The sequence below is a fragment of the Phalacrocorax carbo genome, chromosome 2 (genome assembly GCF_963921805.1).
Source record: "Phalacrocorax carbo chromosome 2, bPhaCar2.1, whole genome shotgun sequence".
Lineage (NCBI taxonomy): Eukaryota > Metazoa > Chordata > Aves > Suliformes > Phalacrocoracidae > Phalacrocorax > Phalacrocorax carbo.
Genome location: NC_087514.1, coordinates 97,463,789 through 97,488,698, shown reverse-complemented (window position 1 = coordinate 97,488,698; position 24,910 = coordinate 97,463,789). Strand labels below are relative to the sequence as shown.

The 24,910-nt window shown below is 39.3% G+C and overlaps 1 protein-coding gene across 3 annotated transcripts in view; it reads right to left on the bottom strand.

Moving 5' to 3' along the window:
* Positions 1 to 24,910, bottom strand: part of PHACTR1 (phosphatase and actin regulator 1) — a 311,643-nt gene that overhangs the window by 237,007 nt on the left and 49,726 nt on the right. The gene's annotated exons all lie outside the window — the stretch shown is intronic.

Genomic DNA, 24,910 nt, shown 5'->3' with positions numbered 1-24,910 from the left:
ACTTCCACTCCCACCGACAGGTGGCCTAACCCAGGCAACCCACTCCAGCTTTCCAATACCTCATTTGATGTCCCAGGTGGCTACAACACCCCCTAACTGCACTGGGAAACCCAGTTCTTTTAAGAAAGCTTAGAAACCTTGGATAAACAGTAAGAACAATTTATATATTGTATTATCTTATTATCCTTAAAGGCAGGCTAGCGCTAAATAGCTCTTAAAAAGAAACTGGTAGTGTTTGGGGAAATTGGAACATAGCATTTAAATGCTCATGAGAGATAAAACACATTAGTACTAGACATGGTTGTGAATTAAAAAAAGAAAAGATATCCTTGCAGTGTTTAGATTCCTGGATTTAGTTCTAAATTATGTTGCTTTTATTACACAACTTCAAATTACATAGCACTTGGAGAGGTATCAGTTTCATTGTGGTTAGCTAAAAACATGTTATTAAGAAACATGCCTATCAGAAAGTTTCTATTATACAAAGTGACACCCGATTCAGAAAAAAAAAAATAATGCAGAAACTTGAATATTCACTCTTTCCAACAGAAGTATTAGTCTAAGGAAAATCATCTTCTGCACTGAGAACCCAATAGACAAGTTACTAGTTATCCACACAGTGACTGGAGCAATTTTTTTTTTACCTGCCCCTTCAGTTTCCTCCACACTAGTTGCTTTCTTTTTTCAGGACAATTCAGGACCATTATTAAATTTACTTAGCTTAATGCCAATTCTAGGGCATTGACACAAATGTTACATAAGACACTAATTTCCACTTATTCTACTATTTGCTATTTTTTCCTAAATGGAACAATTACATATATCTTGCTTGAACAAATGTTTTTACAGAGCAAACCCAAGCATGTATCTTCAGGTTAGTCAAAACCAAGATAATGATTTTTTTGGTTTTGATATTATAGCACCTACTGTGGCTTGACTATGAAGAAGTTTGAGCTGAGAAGATGGAAGTAGAAAATGAAAAAAATGTACCAAGATAAATTAATGTTTTATCACCTAGAGAAGGAAGACTCAATTAAGTGAGAATGTGGCAATGCAGAGTAGGCAGAAGTTACATCCCTTTGAAAACGGAAAGAGACAGTTTATTATTAATGTAAAGAATAGTCATATATGCAATATAGTTAGCAACAGGACTGACTAATATGACCAGGATCTAGGCAGTGATCCATCAGGATAGAATGCAGGATTTACATTACCTTGCTAATTCTATCATATTTTATTTAAGAACTTCAACTGTAAGTATAGGATGTGAGTTTGCAGTCTATAGGACTAACAAAAACAAATTTCAAGGTCATAACTGTTAATAGGGGTACAAAAGCACAGGAAGTGTTCAGAAAATAAAAGACGAAAGGTGAGCAATGTTTGTTAATGACCAAGGTGGTATTAAAAGTCATTAAGTTAAAATATAATTTCTTGTTAATAATTAGTGAAATAGGGAAAGGCACTCTCAGGACCTGTTACAGACCCAGGTCAAAGTCAGAGAGGGTCAGAGATCTCTGTAACATCACTGCAGAGAGACATACTACTGCCTCCAGAGTAATAGAAGACACTTCCACAGGCCTTTGAATTTGCTAGCAGAAGTGGTAAGAAAGAAGTGTTCCTGGTTAATGTCATAGATAATATTTTTCTTCATCATTTAGGGTTACCAGCATTGTCTTCTAAAGACATAACTAATTTTTAAGTTGGAAAAGAAAGAGTGTACTAACAACATAATAATTCAACCTGTTCCTTCCTCCTTAAAGGACTTCCACCCTTCAGAGAGGCCACACAGTCAGCCTGACACCACTTGCAAAAGGGAGGAGGGATGAGCAAGAGGAAGCTCCTTCCGTGGCAGAGAGATCCCCTCAAGCATCAGTCTTTCAGCTGTATTGCAGGGCTCCTGCTGGAAGCCAGCCCCAATTCTCAGTGCCCCTGCAAGGTTTTCCACAAAATTGGTTGTTTCTGAGCTTGACCTTACCATAGCAGCAGAAACATCTCCTGGGGCTGGTTGGTGACAATAAGGTGGGTAATCATACTAAGCCACAATAAAACAGATTGTTTAACCAAGCAAAAGTTGTTTGTCACTACTTCTCCAGTGTGTCTGTTGTCTTTCCTGCATGGACAGGTTTAAACCTAGCTGTCTAGTGTACAAGCTGAAGTGCCTTTACTTCATCTACAATTTTGCCACCAATTCGTCAAGCTTAGTTTTGTCCTAGTGATGCTTTCCAAGGTCCAGGCTACTCCTAACAAGCCTAGATGCAAATAGAAATCTTCAAGTTTTCACCTTGGTGTTAAATTATTTCTTCCCCAGGTTATTACTACATACATTAACAGCAGCAGTCTTTCCAGGGATCTCTGGGGCTGCCCTGTCCTACTCTCTTTCTGTTTCCCCTTGACTGATGCTCAGTGTCAGCCTGGGAGTCCTGCAGGAGGCTGTAATAGCTGCCCATGTTGTGCTCATCCAGTCCTGCTGAGTTCAATAGCTGGAGTTCAGCAGAGCCACAGAAGCACAACACAGTGACATCTGAGAACAGCAAATATCTGAAAGAGGTTCATACAAGTTTTAAGCCTATGAAAGTACAGAAATTTAGCTAAAAGATTTATATAAATAACAAGACAGACTTAGTTCTGAAAGGAGTGGAAGGAGACGAAAAAGATGCCATTTTTGTAGTGGAAGGGAAAATGACAGACAAGAGGGCAGTGTGGCATGCCAAAGCCTGACCTGTTTCTGCTATGCCAGACCAAGAGGAAGATACCAGATCTCTCTGCACTCAACCACACACACACCCCCCGCAGTAACTGATCCAGAGTAAGATGAAGGTAAAACATCAAAAAGGAACTGATTAGAGTAAGTGACACAAATACAGTGGAGAAGCACAGCCTTATGTTTGAAGCAGAGCTCTAGCAGCACAGGTCCTTGGGGTATCTTCACCCCAGGTACACACAGTGCATTGCGACAGTACGCGTGTTACCTCTCAACAAGCTACTGAAGCACTAAAAGCCAGTGAGCTTGGGTAGTCCAGTGCTCAGTCCAGGTTGGTGTACCTTGGTTGTCTGCAGGGCGATGCTTGGTCAGGTACCTCTCTGAATTGTGTCATGCTTACAGAGACAGGTTCATTTCCACTGACCTTAGTTCTGGCCCCCCTCTTTATTTAAAAAAAAATTTTTTTTTTTCATTTCAGAAGTCCGATCTAGTTAAAGGGGTACATTCTATTTGATTCTTTGCAACAAGGTAGGATTGGAGATGTGAGAAAATTAGTGTCTAAAGTGGTTTTCAGACTACAGTTAGGTGTTGCATCTGCAAGGTGTTATAGTTATACTACTGTTATGTTCCTCAACAGTGGGGCAAAGAGACACTGAAATAAGCCTACAGGACATGATTAAACTACTACTAAGGAAACCACATGAACAGGCTAAATTAATGACACAGACAACAGGTTGGTCATGTTTCCATTGTTTTCTGTGCTATTTAATGTGGCTCCTGTAAAGAAGGAAGGTCCAACACTTATTTGTGGCATAAGGCGGTTGACAAGTCCATAAACCAAAGGTGTAGAATAACTTGTTATGAAATGACTACTGAGTCCACTAAGTTCAGTAGAAACATCATCAGGTGATGTTTTATAAACTCCTAAAGACATCAGTGGCTACTTCTTTGAATCCATATAGGAGCTAGGATTCCTTTGATCCCTACTTGCGGATTTAGGGAGCCAACATAATACACCTCTTGCACTGTCACAGGCAGCACCGATTCCAACTGCACCCCGAAAAAGCACGGCTGTGCTGCTGTTAAAGACTGCAGTATAATTTGGGGTACAGTGAAAACATGCCTTGAGATCAACAGCATTGCAAGCTCAAACCACATTTTCACTGATCTAGAACACCTCTATGGCTTTTTCCTTTGTGGATGAGCCTACATGCTGCCAGCTGAGACACTCACCACAGAATCATTGTGCTCCTCCTTTCCCAAAAGCATCTTCAGCATCTCCCAAAATAGGTTGCAATAAACAGTGCTGAAGGACCATCAGAAGATGGAAATATGAATAAGGATAACAAACTTCTGCATTAACTGAGATTGTTCACATAATTATTTAACTACTTGGCCACAGTACAAATGTTTTTTTTGTGGGTGTACACACTGTACATCATCTGCTGGCATTGAATAGCTCTTTTTTCAATAAGATGCAGAAAAGGCTCCACGGAGCTTCTCTATATACTGCTAATCACTGGAACATTTAAGATTACTTCAGAGCTAATAAATATTTGCACTTTTTTGTATGTTATATGTACACTTGTATGCAGGGTTACATAGTAAATCCATAAGCACATTTTAAGTTCAAGAGAGTTTTTTCTATGACCTATGAAATTGTTTGTACTTTCTCCCTCCTTTGCACTTCTGATCAAACATAACATTTTACCGTGCTGAAAACAGAACTTCAAAACCACAAAGTTTGGCACTCGCATTCTCCATTTCACAATTTGCACTGAAAAATTATTTGCTCTCAATACTTTCTTCAAGAAAGAATTTTGGTCTAAATAGCAAATTGAAAGAGAGAAACTCCTTGATTCCTCATTCTTCTGTTTGGGAATATAACTAGTCTCAGGGTTTTTTTACATCCCTCAAACCTGGGAAAGCCATTTGCCCAGAGGCCCATAATAAAACATGGAGAGTACACGATAACTGTAGAAATAAATGAGAACAAGATATTGGCCCATTAAGGAGCTGTTAAGCAGTTCCCACCATTATACAAGATACTAAAATCTGATGGCCAGTGATCAGTTGGATTGTATAGGCTCAGACTCAGAATTTCTTCTTGCTATATTTTAAATATAGCCAATTTTAAATTAGCAAAAAGGAACAGCTGGTGGATAGATTTAATTGGGTGTCTTCCCTGCAGCTGTTTAATTTCTTTTCTTGAAGCATTGTGTCTAGCGAAAGCTCTTTCTTCTTTTTGTGACTGTATTAATCATTTATCAGATATAATAAGCCTCTGCTGCTGGACAAACGTCAGAGCTTTGCAAGTTCCCTTCAGTGCCTGAAAAAGTAAAAAAATTAGAAGTCTAGGTTCTCCTCCATACAAGATAAAAGCCACTTGAAAGCATTTGTTTTGTATACAAAAGATTCCCTTCTGCCCCTTCCAAAATTTCCTAAAGCAAGTGATAGACATGGATAGAAACACAGAGTGGCCACCTGTATTTCACATTTCAATGTGAAAGATCTAGGTTCACTGTTTGTGCTTAGGCCTGAAATGTTCCTGAAGAGGCTTAAACACTTTACTTAACCTGTAACTCTGATCAAGCTGTTACTAACACAGAACAAAACAGTGCTTTATCTACTAAACTATGCAAACAGTGCTAGCCCTTGTACAGCCACAAGTTGCAAGACAACTGTACATGGAAGCAGGTTCTTGAGTCCCCCAGGTTGAGCTGGATGTGTTATAAACTCTGGCTGTTTACAAGGACAGCTTTTCTTGGAGCATTTCAATTTTTCTACTTTATTAAAAAAATAGAAAGCAGAAAATTACAGAAACGCTGATAATAAAGCATCAGGAACACTAAGAACTCGGACAGCGAGGAAACATTTTTCATACATTTATATGAAGCACTTATTTGCCAAGAAAACCTTAGTGGCTGTCTTAAACTTGTTTTCATCACAGACTAAATATGAATAACCTCACAGAGACAGGATAACACCTTCTTTGTTATGGAGCCAAGGAGGGTATAAATAGATGCATTTTACATAGAAGTTACATTTTTAACATCTCATTACTTGGATAACACGAATGATCGGGGATACTAATAGTTACATCAGTAAACTTCACACATGAAAAATTATTTTTACTCATACCATAAACCTGAGGAACCACAGAACAGAGAATCAGTTCTGCTCGTATTGATCACATAAGAATTTGAACACTGTCAAGGAGCTAAGTAAAAACAAAGCATTAGTTTTGCTATTTCAGAAAGGCTAAACCAGGGCATTCTTCTCCTTGAAGTTAACAAAACATTTGGTAATTAAGGGCTACAGAACTGGATCTCCACTAATTTTCAAAAATGGGACTGCAGGAAATAAGGGTATTTTCCTGTTATAAAATACCCCACAAGAATTCATAAAACCAGCCTCTACTTGGGGTTGTTTGGGGGAGGAAGTGGGGGATTTTTTTTTTTTTAAAAAAAGTGCTAAAACTCTACCATAGAAGATACATACATATTTCTCTTTGGGTTGATGAAAACACATTCTGTTCTCTGTATCAAGCTTAAGGCTTAGAAATCTTTCATTACAAACCTGAAGAAACCCTCTTCCATTATACAAATCATAATTTTCTAAAAGATCTAGGAATGTAACTTGCAATCTTACTAGTTTTGCAGTTTTAATTAGCAAGAAAGATAAGGCAACTTTTACTCCAATGACTTTGTCAGGTAAAGAAGGAAGAGACCAGCTGGCCAGGACAGCAGTCAAGCACATGATTTAAGGAAAAGATAAAGCTCATTAGAACCAGTGGAAAACAAATGAGACTATAGAATAAGAGAGGATAAGAAAACACTCCTAAGGAAATGATCTTAAGAATATGCATAAATGGGAGCTATTTCTTGCTCTGCAAAATACTTCCTCTATGGCCTCCAAAAAGTCACTCGAGACAATGGAGTTCAAAGTATCAAATAACTAGGATGTGAGTCAGAGACCTGGTTTTATTTCTTGCTCTGCCATTAACCCACTGTGTCATCTTGGCAAACCAAGTTGCTTCTCTAGACCTTAGTTATCTCACCACTGAAGCTAGGAGAGTGATATTTTTATCATTAAATATTTAGATAAAAAGTCAATCCTTTTCTTAAAGTAGGGGTCTCTCCTATTAGCTTTGACAGAGGTTTCTCTCATTTGAGAGTAGATTTTGTTTCAGTGTCCCTCTACAGCAGGGGCAGTATCATTTGGCCACTACACAAGGTAAGAGAATATACTAATGATGGTCTGTTGCATATAAATTCCCTAGGGAGAGGAAATGGGAGAGGTAAGGTGGGATAGGAGGTCTTCTATTATGATTCAGTCAATCAATTGGTTCTTGAATCATCAATTCATAAACGGTAACGCCATTTTAAAAAAAAATCTGCTCTAGAATAGACATTTCCATGTTTTCAACTGAGAAGTAGAAATCTTAACAAATAGATTAAAAAACTGAAAATATCTTTTTATTTGTCTGAAAGTTATTAAGGAATGGGAGAGTAAACTTTTCAGGATAGGTGGCTGAGAAATATGAAGTTTTAGGCTTGCTTACTCTTCAGTAAACCCTCAGGTAGTACCATGCAGCTTAGGCTAATGTGATACGCTGATGGTCCAGAACACCTACCATGGCAAGTGATGTGAGCTGTTCATCCATGTAACAACAACTAGAGGATAAGACCTTGTTAGTTAAAATTCAAAAGCAAGAAAAATCTTTAAATACAGATTAAAGCCCAAAATAACCTATTTCTGAGCAAGAAGGATAACCTAAAACTCTATTGCAATATAGTGCCTGAAGTCCCTAGCCAGGTTAATATGTTCTATGTGCTTGGGACCACCTGCAGAAGTGACTCAACAGATATCTTATGGTGGAAAAGAAAGCCACACATGCATACAATGCATGACTCCAAATATGAAAATTTACTTCTAAAATAAGCCAAGTTTGTATATTGGCACAGTCCAGTGGGCAGCCCCGGAGCTGGATCTGGCAGGCAGCTTGCTTCCATCCAGTCTATTGCCTTTGCCTCAGAAGCAGGCAACCATGTCTGAGGAGGAAACACAGCCCAAATGGCTGAACACTGCCTCCTTTCTGGGCTGGCTTTAAGCATGTCCAGTGGAGCTGAAAATGCTCCTGTCTCTATGCTAGGAAAGAAGTTTATTCATCACCCCTCTCTTGGAGGGACCTGGATTTTGTCCCAAGCTGCAGCAAATGAGACATCCGTCCCTCTCCAGAGCCAGCAGGGTCTGCCCAGCTCTCTGTGTCAGGTTGCAACAAGCCCCTTCAGCAGGTAATGCATCAATAAAAAGAGCAAGGAAAAGAAACCAGTTGCTGCTTCAGGGCATAAGTGGAAACTGCCCATCCTGAGAAGGTGGTAAGGTGGGGCCTGTGGTGTGGTCCTCCAGCCGTAGCTACTGATGTTTGAACATCTTGGGCAAATACTACAACAGCAGCACATGAATACAGGTAATATTGACCACAAAAACATTTGCACTGTTTGCAGAGATTTACTCAATAGCTCAAACCTGTGCTATCTTTCCTTCTCTGCTAATTTTTAAATCTTTCTACTACGCTACCATTGAGCAATAAACAGAAGCAAGAGAATGTTTCCTCAGTATTCTCCTCTAAACCAAATGTAGTCTCCCAGGTCTATTCTGAGATCATTGAAATGCTTGACATATGCAGGTTACCCCCCGCCCCCCCCCCAACAGACACATTATTTCCTTTATTTTAAAAAAACCACAACTACTGTATAAGAGAATCACAATAGAAGCATTTCAACATTTTTTGAGGTACGGGGGACGTTCTGCCCTAAGGATTTAATTATTTTACCTACAAAATTACAAGAGTTAAAAACTCATTAGGAAAAGTTAACCCATTTATATTAGAGTAGATGAAGTGGTTATATTTCACATCCAATGTCACCAAAACAACCTTATAATGGGAAGCATTTGCATTTCCTAACTTGCATTTTATGACAGGTTAGCTTAACATTACATTAAGGGGACATTTCTCACCTTCTCCTTAAAACTTCACACCTTGAACAAAGAAACAACAACAACAACAACAAACAAAAAAACCTACCACCCAAAAAACCCAACACACAAACAAAATACCAAACGAAACAAGACGAAGGCAACAGCTGATGATAAAATAAAAAAAGGCAGCAAGTGTGGGCTTTGGTGTTCACAGCAAAGAGAATCTTAGAGTCGAAAGAGAAGAGTACAGATGTACCAAGTCCATGACAGCAAAAACCTTCTCACTTGCTGACCCAAGGCACTACAGCACAATCACAAAAAGGCAGATGGCATGTGAGTATATGTATCATTCAGGACATTGTCCGAGGAGGTCTCAAAGTCAGGGCCTGCTACCTACAGCAGTAAATGCTTTAAAAGCAGTGTCAGTTCAAAGTCAATCTGCCAGGTTATAGGCAGCATAGGTCTAACATGATTACAGCTGTTCCAGCCAGTGAGCAATTGTACTGATTCATCTGAAACAAGCTAAAGCTAATGGTAAATAACACTGGGATTCTTGCAGTGCCACAGGGCATAGCTTCCATTATGATGGTCTGCATTCTATGTTTTCAAGGACAACATGGACTGCCTAAGACAGAACATTCTTCATCGGTTCAAAGAAAAAATTAAATACAAGTTGTTTGAAGTCTAGATGAGCTTCATTTCTGCAAATACATGAACAGAACTATAAAATTCTGTCTCTTATAATGGTGCACTGAAAACCACAACAGGCCATCTCAGCTACCTAGAAAAACTCATGTCTATAGTGGATATGATCAGTCTTAAAATCAGTTCAGCTGAAATGGAATTACAAAGGAGGAAACTGCTGATCCAATGTCACCCTTCCAAGTGAATTTGTTGCCAGTTCGTGAGAAAACAGGAAAAAAACTGTTTCCTGAGCAATGGTAGCTTTAAGTCCTAACAAGTAAGAGCTTTCTGGGACTTAGAATTAAGCTGCTTTTTTTGGTCCATCCAATTGACAGTCAAAAAAAGATGAGCCAAATGAATCCCAGGATTCCTCAGATAAGAGATGGGCAGCTACTTGACAACACGCTACATTTAGTAGTGATACAAGCAAGAAGTATCACAACATATTGGGATGCCACATATAGCAAGCAGAAGAGGAAAGAGAATTGGTCCTGGAACAGTGCTACACAAAAGCTCTCACTAATGACACAGTTGCATTTGATGCCACTCCAAATTACTAATTTTGATCGTCTATAAATAACTGAAGGTAGGGTAAGATAGGGATACTGTCTTTGTTGCTAAGAGTTGTCAATGAAACAGTTGCCTGCTGCTTCTCTCTCTCTCTCCAACTGAAGGTGTGTGGAGGGAAGATGACTGCTTATGAGGAGAGATATTTGATGTGATGCCTATGATAGTGGTTGGACTTGATTACCAAAAGCGTTCTCTCAAGCTTTTGTTCCTGAAAGATGTCTGACCAGGTACGCTGAGCTCAGACTCAAACAACACAGATGGTTTTTGTGACAATTAAAAAAGAAAAACCAAAAAACCCCAAACAACCAAATACCAAACACCAAAAACCCAACAACAAAATTCTCTAAAGAAAGAAAATCCAGACATAACCATTCAGATGACAGTATCAGTGCTCCCTGTCATATTATCTCTACCCCAACATGCTTATTAATCTCCAAAACTGGTGTCGTTTCATCATGTGTTAGTTAGTCTCTGGAGTATTATAATAAACCATAGTACTTCAGAAGTGTTTGCAGTGAGTGACAGTCACAGCCCTAAGAGCACAAGAACATGCTACAATCTTGAAGTGTCAAAGCATCACATAATTGAGGAAGGGTTAAGGTTAGAAGCGACCTCCAGAGGTCATCTGGTCCAACCCCCCTTCTCATGCAGGGACACCTAGAGCCAGTTGCCTAAGATCACATCCAGTTGGGTTTTGAGTATCTCCAAGGATGGAGACTCCACATCTTTCTGGTCACGCTTACAGTGAAAAAGTGTTTCCTGATGTTCAGAGGGAACCTCCTGTGTTTCAGTTTGTGTGTGTTGCATCTGGTCCTGTCACTGGGCATCAGTGAAAACAGCAAATTTATGCCCTCCATTCAAGTATTTATACACATTTATGAAATCCCCCCCAAGTACTCTGTCCTCCAGGCTGAACAGTACCTGGTCTCTCAGCCTTTACTGATAGGAGAGGTGCTCTAGTCCCGTCATAACTTGCAAGGACCTTCATTGTACTCTCTCCAACATGTCCATGTCTCTTTTGTAGTCAGACACCACTACAGCATGCCTTTAACGCATTGCCCAGTAGGAAAATGTTTGTAAAGCAAGAAACTAAATATAATCCTAAAAGAAAGCCTGAGCAGATGCTCCAGGATTTATCAATAAGAAAATAAATACAAAGTAAGGACAATTATATTCTATTTAAAATAAAATAAAATAAAAGCTGTAGACAGCTTTAAGGATGAAGATATTCAGAAGAACTGCAGTTATTTGAAGGAAGCATAATAAAAGCAAAGCAAGCAACTACACTAATAAGGAGCAACAAGACACTAACGACTTCAAAACCAGAAGGAAATCATAGAAAACATGGAGGCAAAACCACATAGTTCACCATTCATATTTAGGAAAAAATGGGTAAACTCAGAAAGGTAAAGAAACAAAATAACTTACAAGTACTGACGATTCTCTAAGTACACCAGGAACAACAGGAAGACTATTATCTCAGTTAATTAATAGGTCCATTAATCAAAGGGGATGGAAAGGGTACAATGAGACTGAAGTATTCAAATCCTCTTCATCATAAAAAAGTTAGTCATAACTAAGTACTTAAATTAGCTTTAACAATGAAGGAGGAATACAGGTCAAAATATGGAAAGAACAGGTCAAGAAGTATTTAATTAAGTTAGTTTTATTCACGTCAACAGGATAATAATATTTACCCTAGTATTATTTAGGAACAACCTGGCGAAAATCATGATAAACCAGCAAGTGTTATTTGTGGGGAAAACACAAATAGCATCTAGTCTTTAAAAAGGGGGAAGTAAGAGTCTTACAGACAAGTAAACTTGATTGCCTGGAATTATATTAAACTATTAAACAAACAGCTGTATGCCACCTTTCCTCCACCCCAACTCCCAAATGTCACAGACTTGTCAAGAACAAGGCTAAGTCTAATCAATTTAATTCCCTTCTTGACCTCGTGGGTTGGAGGGAAGGGCAGAAAGAAAGAAGAACATAGCAGAAGAGGTGACACCAAGTGTTGTGTTTTATTAAGCCTGTTGACATTGTTCCCTTAAATCACTGTTACATTGATCAATTGGTTGAGAACATCTATCTAAAAATGTAGCTATTAATCATGCAACACAAACCAAGAACGTGTTTTAAGTGGGATCCCTGTGGAGAAGTCTTCCCTGGGCTTGGGTGCATTCAATATTTTCAGCAGTTACTCATGATAGAATTGGAGAAGGCATCAAAAGTTTGTGGATAGCTTTGAACTAGAGGAGCAGCAAGCAGTTTAGAGAACAAGATTAGATTTAGAAATGAGCTTGATAAATTTATGAAACAGCCCCATATCAATAACACAAAATGAAGACAAGCAAAAGCACTACACTGCAAAGGAGAAAACCAAAAGCAGAACATGAACATTGGAGTAACTGGCTAAATTCTGACCAATAAATACCTAATAGACAACTGAAATGATATTTCTATTGGAACAAGTCATATATGTGTGAGCATGAGCTTGACACTAGAGCATGCCAAATCAGGGACAGTATTTTCTAATAGATAGATTTTATGAAAGGAGCCATCTCCTGATGAAAGAAAAATCTTACTTTAATCAATATTTCTGTAAGGTCCCACTGAAATCTAACAAATGTCCACTAATAAACAATTTGTGGGTATTGAATATATTAAAAAGAAAGCTTTAAAATTTAATTTTAAAATATTAAAACCACATATTCAAATGATAAACAAGTCTCAGTGGCTGTTTTCATCTTCCTTCGCGTTTTCAATGCTCCAGCACTATCAAGACTGGTTTTTATTACTGAATTGACGAAGCTTTACAATATATGAGGGAAATAAATAATTTCCATGCATTAATTATTAATTCTGTCTCTGCTGCAATTCCTTGGCAGTACTCATGCATATTCCAAATTGTTTCTCATCAATAGTCATAATGGGGGAGGGACTGGGGGGGTGGGTGTTAAAAGCACATTGTTGTTCCCCCCCCCGCAATTCTCAACATATATTTTCCTTTGGTTTTTAAAACAGAAATAATTTAAAATAGGACAGCAAATGTAAGAGAAGTCCCTTGGCTTTATCCTCATGTTTTATGTAAATAGCTGTTGTGTTATCTTGTAGAACAAGTTGCAGTGCCTGTTAATGTTATTTGAAAGATTCACATTGCAATGATATTGAAATAAAGCATGTAATTTGAAGTTTAAAATAAACTGATTTGATTCAATGAAAAGCTTGCAAAATTCTGTAGCCTTTCTTCTCTCTTCTGCCTTAAACACCAACAGCTATATCAAAGGGGCTCCCTTTTATGTGGATATTGTTTTAAATTAAGATAGTCTTTAAACATACATTAATGCTGACATTAAAAGACTACAAAATTATCTGGAGTGACATTACTGATTTCAACTTCATTTCAAGAAGTCCATCATATTTGCATAGTTGTAGAATATTTATACTGGTTTGTGCCTTTGTCCTTACCTTTGGACAAATACTCCTGTATTATACCAGATGAAAGCAGTCTAGTTTGTTAATATATACTGATTTATATCAGTTATGTATGACTAAACATTCAAGTGATGAGTTAGATGTAAATTCAACAACCAAACCAAGATGACAGAAGCATGATGACATGCCATCAACTTCTTAGTACACAGCATTGTCTCCAGGTGCTGACAATGTCATCGAAGACGTGCTACAAGAACTCTTAAACACAAACCAAAAAAGATTACTTTCCCATCAACCAAGCATTCTCACAGTGAACTCAACCTACAGTGTAGTAAAACCACCCCCATCTCTCCACCCCCCCAAACCCAACAGAAATCTTCTACCAACTCTAGTGGAACCAGGCAGGAAACAAGCTTGTGTTCTACAAATGCTTGGAAGGAGGGTGGAAGCCACCTGTGAAATTTCCTTATGCCACATGGAGACAAATTCAAAACTTAAAGGCTTTATCAAGGGAAAAGAGAAAGAAGACAAAAAAAACTCTCCTCACCATATAATGACATTTACTTTCCACCAGAATAGAAACTGTGGTTCAAGAATTTTTACTGCTCACTCAGGACCAGTTTGAATGCTTGTCTCCATATCTCAGGACTGGTTTTGCCTCTTGGGGTTCCCCACACAAATCAAAGAAACAAGAGCCCTCCATGCCTACAGATACTTCCCTCCTCTTGCACGTGCTCCCTGTCCCACTCCCTGAATCTTTTTCTCCATGTATCCAAACAAGTATTTCCAAAAGGTCCTCAACTTTTTGATTCCAGCTTTTTTCCAAACCTCCTTCTTTTTCAATCAATGCTTACAGATCAACAAAAGAAAAATTGTCACTCATGCCTCAATGCAAATGAAGTACTGCGCTTCAATTTCAGTACAGATGTTTTCTTCCCTTCAGATTTCAGCATGGTGGCTAAACCTGACACACAGAAAAGTCAATTAAGCATCCTAATACCATTAGCTAAAGCCACTGCAGAAGAAATCACTCACAAATTATTTAAAGTATTTGTACAGCAGTACTCACAAGATAGTGCACTTAGTTGGGATTTCCTGTTCAACTTGATCTGATTACAAGAAGTATTTTGTAATCAGGGCAATTTGATAGCATTTCATGGAAGGAATGATGTGTACATGTTAAATCTAACTTGTGAACCTGAAAACCTAGATTTGTTATCTGACTCTTGGACTAGAAATCTTGTATATAGGGGAGCCATTTTGAGAAAAGGAGAGTCCCACCATGTTCCTCTCAAAATATTTGCAATGTAGTTGCAAAAACAAATTCTGATCCTCCACCAACAGCACTAATTATTTTATTTAGCTTTCAATATTTATCTGCTCCAGATAATGCTGAAGTGTGGATACACTATGGGGAAAAACCCCACCAAAGAACACTACTGGTCAGTGGAATGGAAAAAGCACACCACTGGAAACTCAGGTATTTGGGATTCTGGGAACAAGCTTGAGAATACCAGATGAGATACCAAGGACACGGGAAGTTTTCCTGTGACTTGTGCTAAATGTCACTCAGACACAAGAGTCAGCATGCTTTGTACATGTTCTGCACTCTGAATCTTCACAATGTGACTACAAACAATATCAATGCAGAAACTCCAAAACACAACAGAAGCCTGTACTGTATAAATACATATATACTAGTTCTCTCTGTAACCATTCAGACTAAACCCAAGACAGGAGCATGATAGATGCACCATGCACTCGTGAAAGCAAACAGAAGTTACATGACTACTGGGGCCCAGAAGGGAAAGGTCAGCTAAATATTCAGTAAGCGTGCTTACATTGTAAAGAACTACTTGCTAAGGAAGTAACCTGTGTACCTAAGTGTTTCCCTTTACATAAATTTATCATACAAGATGATCATTTTTCTAATTTTGGAGACAGGTACCAAACATAATTAAGTGGGTATGGGAAGGAAGGTGATAAAGGAACACTTTGAAGAGCTTTATTAATCTGAGTTTGAAAACAATCGCTCATCTTAGGAAAGAAGTGTGCTCTGGGGAATCAAGTAGCATCACAGGCACGAGATGTAGTGTCCTTCATCGTGTTTTACTTCAGTGATCTCAATGTCTGCCTTTCACAAACAAGTCAGCACTCTCTCTTGTTCTGCTCTCTTACCCAGAAATACTTTCTACGCCCCTGTACTCCACCCATGCTCCTCTGGCCTCTTTCAGATCACCTCTGAAGACCCCAGTAAGAACAGCCCCTAATGGGTGGAACATGTTAGATACCTCTAGAGCACACCCTTTGGTTTAGTTTAATCTGAATGAGCCCAGCACCCAGGATCACAGACCAGGGTGCTCAGAGCTGGGTCTTGAAAGTCTCCAATGACGGAGACCGCATGGCTTTCCCAGGCCTTGCCTGTAGTCACAGTGACAGATTTATTTTTAATTTTTCTTCCCTTTGGCAAATCAGGCCCTCCCCTGTTTCAGTTCATGAATGCTGTCTCTCGTCCTGCCTCTGTGCACCTCCACACAGAGCCTGGCTCTGCCTCCTCAGTAATCTCCCCTCAGGCACAGGACATCTGGACTTTCCACATGACACCAGCCAACTCATGGGAACTGGGGACCAGGAGGAGATCTATTTCATAACTGCCTTCATAATCTACACCAGCGTTATGGCCTAATTATGGGTATGATTTTATACCTGGACAGACATTTCACTGTAGGAACTAAATGGTATCATTTTACACCACTAGAATTAAACTAGTTCAAAATCCTGCAAGGGTACACAGCTGAGTTCAGATATACATTCTTCAGACTAGCCTATGCTTGTTAGTTTACAGTACACAGTCTGTTTTAAAATGAGATGATATATTCAATGCAGGAAGCTTTAAACAGGTTTCAGTCTTGCCACTTTTGTGTGGCCTAAAAAGTACTCCAGTAAAAAGAGGTGGTGCCTGGGGGGATGGGGCAGGGCAAGAACCCACCAAAAAAACCAGACAACAAACCCCACCCCACCCCAGATTTTTGCTCTGATTAAAATATTAAATAATCTTCATGCTATAAATACCAACTCTTCTGTTCTAGTATGCATCTTTTTCGCACTAGTTTTGTAAAAAGTATGTTCGTTTACTGGAAAAGTATAGCTGTTCTGAACTTTGTGGAAGATACAAACAAGAGCACAAGTAAATATACGTTGAATGCTGCTTCTCCAACATTGCTGCCAGCTCACACCAAGAGCTGCCCTGCTAAGACAGACAAGGTTTCAGGCACTAGTTGACACTTCAACTAATGTTTAATTCTTTCTATTACAGGCCTAAATGGCATCGTTGTTAAAATACCATGGCTTGCTGTGCCATGCCAACACTTCCAGATGCATCGCCACTTCCCAGCACAGCCAGGATTTAGATCAGAGGCTTGCAGACCCATAGATGCGTTGCCAAGGGAAAGGACTTGTGTGAGCATTGCCAAAACAGCACTGGTGGCTGGAAGTTTGGCCCTTCAGATACAAAGCACTGCCAGCAAAGGAGGGTCATGGAAGCACCAGCAAGCGTGGCCACCTCCCACCTGAGGCTGGCAGAATGCCAGGAGACCCCATCCTGTGCTTGAAAGAACAGAGTCATCAGTGGAAACCTCAATGAGAGCTTGCTCCAGTGAGTATCCAAGAAGAAGCAGTCATCTGCTTCACATGGACTATACTCACGCACTGGAGAACAGGAAACACCGATTGATTTCTAAAAGGTGCAAAATTCTAACTGGACAGGCAGCACCAGTTAGAAGGTGAAATGCAACAGTAATGGCCATATGCTTCAAAGACCACAGACTCAATGCCCTCACATTTACTGAGCTCGCTCCTTTGCTTCACATCATACCGCTTCAAAACAGGCTGCCTTCTACAACTAAAATTGGCAGAATTTGAGCAATACAGTTTCCAGATACTATTTTTCTTTCCTTTTTGAGTGGTTTAACTAAAAAAAATATTTCTGTTTTCTTTGTGTTTAGATGAATACTGGAGATCCAACACAGGCCAGGGAAATCCTGTTATTTTCTTATTTCTAAGGGACTACCCTTAAACTGGACAAGAAACAAAAGACTGATATCTTGCCCATTTCTACCATTTAGCTACTGCTGATTCCTGGAAAGTCTCCAGTGCTCAATGTCACCTCTCAGGTCTAGAGCATTCAATATGATATGATTTATTATGTGGAATGAAGGCACAGTGCTGTAATTTCTTGTTTTTCCAGTTTAAAGGAAATTGCTTTTATATCTTACACTGACTTAAATGCTTTTTTTCCTCCTTAAAGTTCCCCCATAGTTCCATTTATGAAACAAACCATTGCAATGCTTATGTAGTTGGATTACAAAGGACCGTATTGCATTAAATTCTGCATCTATATCTAATTTCTATGGCATCTTTTACAATGGTATCCAAGAATCAGATAGCTTTTTTATTTTTCTGCTTAATTTTGCCATACTTTCTCCTTATGTAATAAAATATATGTGCATGTTTGAATTAGTAACATTCTGGAAAGGGCATCTGATTCAGTTCCTGATATTACCACAAACACATAAGGAGCAGAGCAGATGCAGCTTATCACAAAATCTGAACACTATCTACTTGCTTCTGGTCAGAATATACAGCCATGCAGATCCAGAGGCCCCCTTTACCCCACTCAAATTTCAGTTGCATCCTCTACTAGATCTTGCTTCTGTGGAAGAGCAACCAGGCAGAGCATCAACAGCTATCTGAAACATCAGCAAACACATTCAGGTCTCAGCACGCAGAAACATGGATACAGTTATCAACAGTAAGCTCCTTGGTATATAACTCTTGCACTTCATTTTCTTCTCTGGAGTATCAAGCAGCAGTGAAAAACAGTGTAAAAGAGAAGCTGGTATGGTATTTTAAGTTTATTTGCTCATAATGGTAACAGCTATTTTACAGCTAACAGCTTTTTTTTTTTTTGATCTACAGAACAAGTACTTTGCTCTTGCCTCACAAGCCTCTGTCCCCAGGCCACGCTCACTGTGAGAGCACTGTAATGTGTACTTTTGCCATGGTGTTGTATTAATCTAAAAGCATCTGTAAATGAATGCTGAAAAACGGGCTTAAATCCGAGCATACAGATTTGTTGCACGTTTAAGGTTACTCATGAGCTGGAGAGTTGTAGAGGGTGGAATTAAAGCACAAGAATATTAACTGCTCCTTAAAAAACAAACAAAAAAGCTACTTTCATTGAGCAAACCGGACTGTCAGAGGGCTCAACCTTTGCACATATGTAACAACCCCGACACCATTCTAAGCCATGTCCTATAACTAATTCCTCCAGTCCTCCCATTTAGGTGGGTGACTTACAGAGAAGAGCTTTCCACCCCTGCAAATTAAGTTTAGCACTTTTTTTGGTTACCCGTATTGGCAAAAAAAAAAAAAAACCACCAACCAAGCAAGCCAAAGCTCAACATAAGTATGTGTTCCCAAAGAAAGGGGCAAGTAGGGAGACATGCTTTTTTTGTTTAAATATAGTCTTCATTACAGCTCACTTGGGCAGGCTGAGAATGAACCCCAAGCAGTAGCTGCTCACAAAAACGCTGTAAGAGCCCAAACATCAGAAAAACATAAAATCCTCCTCGAACTAAAATATGTTAATTCCCATTTTTTACCCTATAAAAATAAAGAAAAAAGCCTATTGCATTGACAAGGAGAAAAATTAAGAAAAGTAGCTGTCAGATACCAAATTGCACTTTCCGAACCTGGCCACCTGATGGCCACAGGCAGGTGACATTGCTAGGCTGAGCTAGAAGAAATTTGTAGATGATCCCTAGAAAAGAAAGAAAACTACTAACATTGAAATTATTCCTTTTTAGCCAAGCAGTAACTTGATTGCTGCAATCTAGATTTACAGGGCTCAATGATGTCCCATTTTCTTATTTTGACTGGAAAATGAGGAGGCCAGCATATCTTACTGGCTACCTGGGCAAGAGCACTGGGACAAGCTCAGAAGACTGTTTCCTCTCTCCCTTCATTAACGTATCAAACAGAACGAGGGGTACATACTTTTTCAGGCATGAAATATTTCCTATGCTCAGAGTGTGACACTTCCTCCATATGGCCTTTGTTTGGCTGTATCCCACACATACACACTGCATCTTCACAATTTTCTCTCACTTTGACTACACATGGCACAGGGGGTCCTCCAGCAAAAGAAACATGAGCACCACTACAGTGGGTCTTCTTGCCAGAAGGTACATTTTTAGAGACAGAGGAATTACATCTCCTCTTGCACTGCAGCACACCTAAGGATGCTTCTGACACATGACCTTGAGCGCAAGATAATTTGCTCCTTGCTGTGCATCACCTCAGGCATTAGCAACAGACCCAGCTGGTGCACCCTAAAGAGAAGTACTACTAGGGCACATTAGGGCATTTAGAGTCCCCTCCTCCCTTGGTGGCTGGTAGCATTAGCTATATACCCTGCACCTGATGATAGTTGCTTCCTTAACAGATGCAGTTAAGAGAAAAAGGTTTTTTTCTGTTCTCCTACACCTGCCTACAAACTTGAGTGACCTCTCACTTGGCTTCTCTCTGAGCTGAACAATCTTTGCCTCCAATATCTGTAAAATCTGCATGGCGTTACACATAACAAAGAAAATAAGAGATGGTCTCACTGTACAGAAAAATTACAGGGGAGGAATACTTACTTTTCAAAAGGTATCATATCTTCATGAAAATTTGAAAAGAATGATAATTTGGCAGGAGGTGTACTCATGTTAACAGCTTGAAGCTGATTTTTTACTTTCACTTGAAAGCACTCTTAATAATCAAATACCAATTCAGAAAATGAAAAAAAAAAAAAACCTCAGTGGTTCTCTATGAGACTCTAAACAAAGTTTTGAACATCTGTAATTATAAATGGCATAAATTACAGATTTTTGTAAACCAAGGTTCATTTTCAGAGATGTACCCTCCTACAAGGAGCAGTACCTCAACCTACAAGGACAGCCCTTGGAACTGCTCTTGAGCTCTTCAGAAAAGCCAGTGCAAATATTTGTCATGGCGTCCAAAGAAAATTGCCCAACTGATGGACAAGGGTTGCACAGAAATTCCCTCTCAACTACTCATCTTTATGCAGCACCCATCTAAGAGCACCAAGCTAATGAGGAGGTGGAAACCACCAGTACTTCTAAAGTGATAGTGTAGACAGGTAAGGAAACTCTGAGTGATACTTCCTCTTTGCAATTGGGCCCCAAAGCCTAAGCCCATATTTTTGGGGCAATTGCTGTGTACCAAAAAGCAGTCTCCCTATTCATCTAAGCAATTAGAAACAATAGCTATGCTATAGGATATCCTGCTAGAGGGCAGCACATACACATACTCCTAAATGCCAGTAAGAAAATGCCATGGAAAAAGTAGAACTTGGTTATTTAAAATCATCTAAGCTTTATTTAGTTTTTAGTAATCACCTTTTCTGGAGACTCCACCAGGAATATAAACTGTTTCTTCATTAATATGCCATACATTGCTGGACTGTACTAAGACCCTGATATAGTGGATATGGTATGAGACCAAGATGAGCAGATGAGAACTGAAAGGAAGACAGATTATAGCAGCCAGGTCTCTCAGAACATGACATTATGAAAAGCAATCAATTTTTGTCACAGGTAGAAAAAACATAAACTCTCAGGGGCAGGGGAACAGGAGATGAAAATATTAAGTTCCAAAAATAAACCCAGCATGAAATAAACTGAAGAGATATTGCCAAGAAGTATTTTGCTTCTTTTTAACTTTGCAAAACACTTTGATTTTTCCTAATTTGATTAAGTTTCTCAAATATCCTGAGCAAACAACTTTCAGCATATCAATTGTCTGAGAACTGCTTATCTATGTAATTTGGGTTTTTGTCACTGCTCATGAAAAATGAATGAAAGGGTTCAAGAATGCCAGCAAAGTGTTCTGGATCCTGTTTTCAAGACGATTTTGTTCCATTCTAGATTCAACCCAGCTTCCCAAAATATTTTCTGACTGGTAGAAGTCCATCCAGTTCTACCTATGTTATTTTTTTCTACAAAAAGTGCATATGTATAAAGCCAATTCTGCTGGGAAGCAAATCTTACATTTCCAGAAAGTCTGGGTTATTCAAGGCAGTAATCAATTATCTGCATTTTATGCAATAACACTGTTCACATTATTTACTTGAAATAAGTAGAACTATTGGTTGTTTGGTCTTTTTTGAAGAGTCACAGAAAAGACATTGTGAAATCGTAAAATATCAAGGAAACACAGTTTCTGAAATAATTGTCTCTCTCTTTTTTGGTGGTGGTGGTGGGGACTAGTGTGAATAACTAGAACAAGACGGACAGATACCACTTCAAGAATGATTACGGAGCTTGGAGAGCAGAGGTAGAGGATGTGAGAGGCCAGGCAATGACCTCCTTGATTGTACAGGTGAAGGGGAAGGCCCAGCTAGGAGTGAAGCAGCCAGTGTTGTAAGCAGTGCTTTGGCTTTCATGGCAAAGGATCCCTCTTCGAGGAAGAAGAGCTGAGAGATGGGCTCCATTTCACTAAGTAGGGTAAAAGCACCTTTGCCAAAAGGCTTGCCAAGCTGGTGCAAAGGATTTCAAACAAGGTACAGGTGGGGACAGATCAAACAGCTTGCAGTTCAGTGAAAGAATGAAGGTAAAGGGGAGTTAAGTACCCAGGGCAGGGTGATGGGAGCAACAGAGCCCTGGGGAAGGACAAAACAGGTTGAAAGGGGTCCATCTTACATGCCAGTACACAACTGCACACAGCCTATGTGCCCCAGCTCTGCAAAGGATGGATGTAGGCAAATGAATACAGCAAATGAATCCCAACCTCATGCAGTATTATGGGGCATTCAAAGAGAAAAACCCCTTTTTAAAGTATCAAAATGAGTAAGTTGGAAAGTGCACCTAGTGCTGTGCGTTTGCCGTAATATTCAAATTTGCATTTAGATATCTTGATACAAATACTTTCTATCTCTTAATATGCAGATTTTTGCAGCCAAATATTTCTTCTTCCACTATTTCCCCATATGTAATTCACCTCGGCAGTCATGAAAGCTCATCCCTAAGCTTGACTTCATGCTGAACAGTTATCTTTTCTCCATTACTCACCAGATTTTTGCCTTCAGGAGAGTGTGCCAATATACATGAATTTGCAAAGGCGTGCTATCACCAACTTCTGATTCAGACTAAGGAGGTGCTACTTCTGTGTTCATTAAACCGCTTTTTTTAATATATAAATTTTAATTAACGTACACATGGGCTTCTGCTTTAGAATCCAACTGTAAGAATACAAATTGTATCAAGATTTTGGTACAAGTGCTATTGGTAATGAAACACAAAATCTAATGCCATAAGCAAAAAAAATGTCTGACATTTTACCCTGAAGGGATCTAAGCAAAGCAAGACCCTAGTGAGAGAACTCTGTATTCTTTCTTCTTGGAGAATAAAATTCACAGCACATTTTGATGAATCAGTGAGAGTTTATGCATGGTGAAGGTACAGAGATGAGTTTGGGAACTGGATTAGTAATCCTCTGCAACAGGAAAGCTCAGACATCCTGAAAGTTTTACCATGTCAGTCAGGGAGGAAGCACAGTATCACATTGTACATATAATTCACACCCTTTTTGCTTAAACCCATATTGGCAGTTGCAGCGAAATTTTTCTAGAATTGAAATTAGCAACTCAGTAGGCTTTGCTGGCAGGTATTATATGTGCTCTGAGATGCCACCTGAGGTTCTTTGGGGTCCTTTGTCCCCTGAACAGAAATACATGTACCATTTGGGATTTTTTGTTTGTTTGTTTGTACTGGAAGCATGAGTGAAAGGATCACTCAGAATTAGCACAGGAAATAATTCCAAAGCATTAGGAAATGCTGAACTTTTCAGGGTTTGCTTTTTGGGGGGATGGAAGAGGAGAAGAAAGGGGAAGAGGAATATGCTTACGTTTCAAGCTTAAAAATTACTGATTCAATGGAATATCTAAATTTGGGGATTCTGAAGCATACTGTACAGACATATGCGCTGTCAGCTGCAGACTACTCCTACAGCACTGAGAGTTGAGTGTAGCACCATATGTTATGCCAAGATTACTGATTTTCATTAGATATGAAAGCAGACTTCAAATTTTAATCTTCATTTTCAATCATTATTTTATTTGGCAGTCTAAACACAACAATGACAGACAATATCTTGATCCGATCTCTAAGCACCTGCTGCAGGTACATTCCCTCTCACTTTTTCCCTCTTCCTTTCCAGTTTGAAGGGGAAAAAAAGAGAAACCTTGAGACTAAGCAAGCCCTAAGGACTCTGTTGGGCAAGAACACCAGCCTCATCAATCCCTCTGCTTCCCTACAGGAAAGCTATGATGGATAGTAGGCTGTGACTTGCGGCCATTAATGAAAGAGGTCAGTCTTTAAAGTAGAGTTGGGACTCTGTTAGCACAGATCATTTCCCATATAAAACAGGGCAATCCTATGAAGGAGCTCACTTCCCCATCCCTTCTCACATTCTCACTCTGGCAACAGGGTGAGAGAGGAATGGGAAAATTGTGAACATTCATTGCCCTCCTTGTATCTCCCTAGGGATGGGTAAACAGGTGAGGAGGAACATGTAAGAGAAGAGTGCAATGTCCCAATTCCATGTCCATGTTGGCTGACTAAAGTAATGCCCTGAGTGTCAGCCCCACAAAATGTGACAAAAATCATTTAATCCCATTCTTGAACCAACAGTAGAGGATGTGAAACAATGGTTGGAGGAGTTTACTCTACTGGTGTAGCACAGTAGGATGCTGCCCTTGGTTCAAACAGTGTGAGAAGTTGCAATCCCACTTTATTTTCAGAGACAAGACTAGTGTCACCAGTCATATTTTCTACTTTATTACTGAAGGGAGGCTGAGTTCCCTGAACTGTTAATATAAGGAACAGCAGGTGAAGTCTTCATAACAACTTATTTTGCTTCAGCAAGGGGCTTACAATGAAAAAAGCCAACACACAGGAGAGGAGTACATAAGGCCACAGCGAAAGGGTTACCCTGCTAGAGTCATCTGTGTAGAGACTAAGCAGCAATGGTGTATCAATGGAAGCAGTGCAAGTAAGTAATGTTCCTCTAAGAAATAAATGTGAAACACAGCTGTAAAAAACAAACAAGAGTTCTCCTGGGATGCTCTTTTTTTGTTTTCATCGAGCTGTATAAGCAAAGAGGATATAATTCTCCAGGGATGGTTGTACAGCAACTTCATGAACACTACACCTCCTCCCACAGAAAAATGCTAAGCTATCCATTACTGTCCACAAGTACATATTCTCTACTTGCATGAATCCTTTTAGATCTACTTCCACATCTTCTGTGAGTGTCTCACTATTTTTTTTTAAAGTGAAAGACCCCAAAAGTTTTCAGTTTGCATTAGAGAAAATGGTTCCCGGGTACACAGAAAAAAGCTGGGAATTACTTTATATATACATAACAGAGTAGCCAGCAGCACAGGTCACACAATGCCAAGGCAATGGT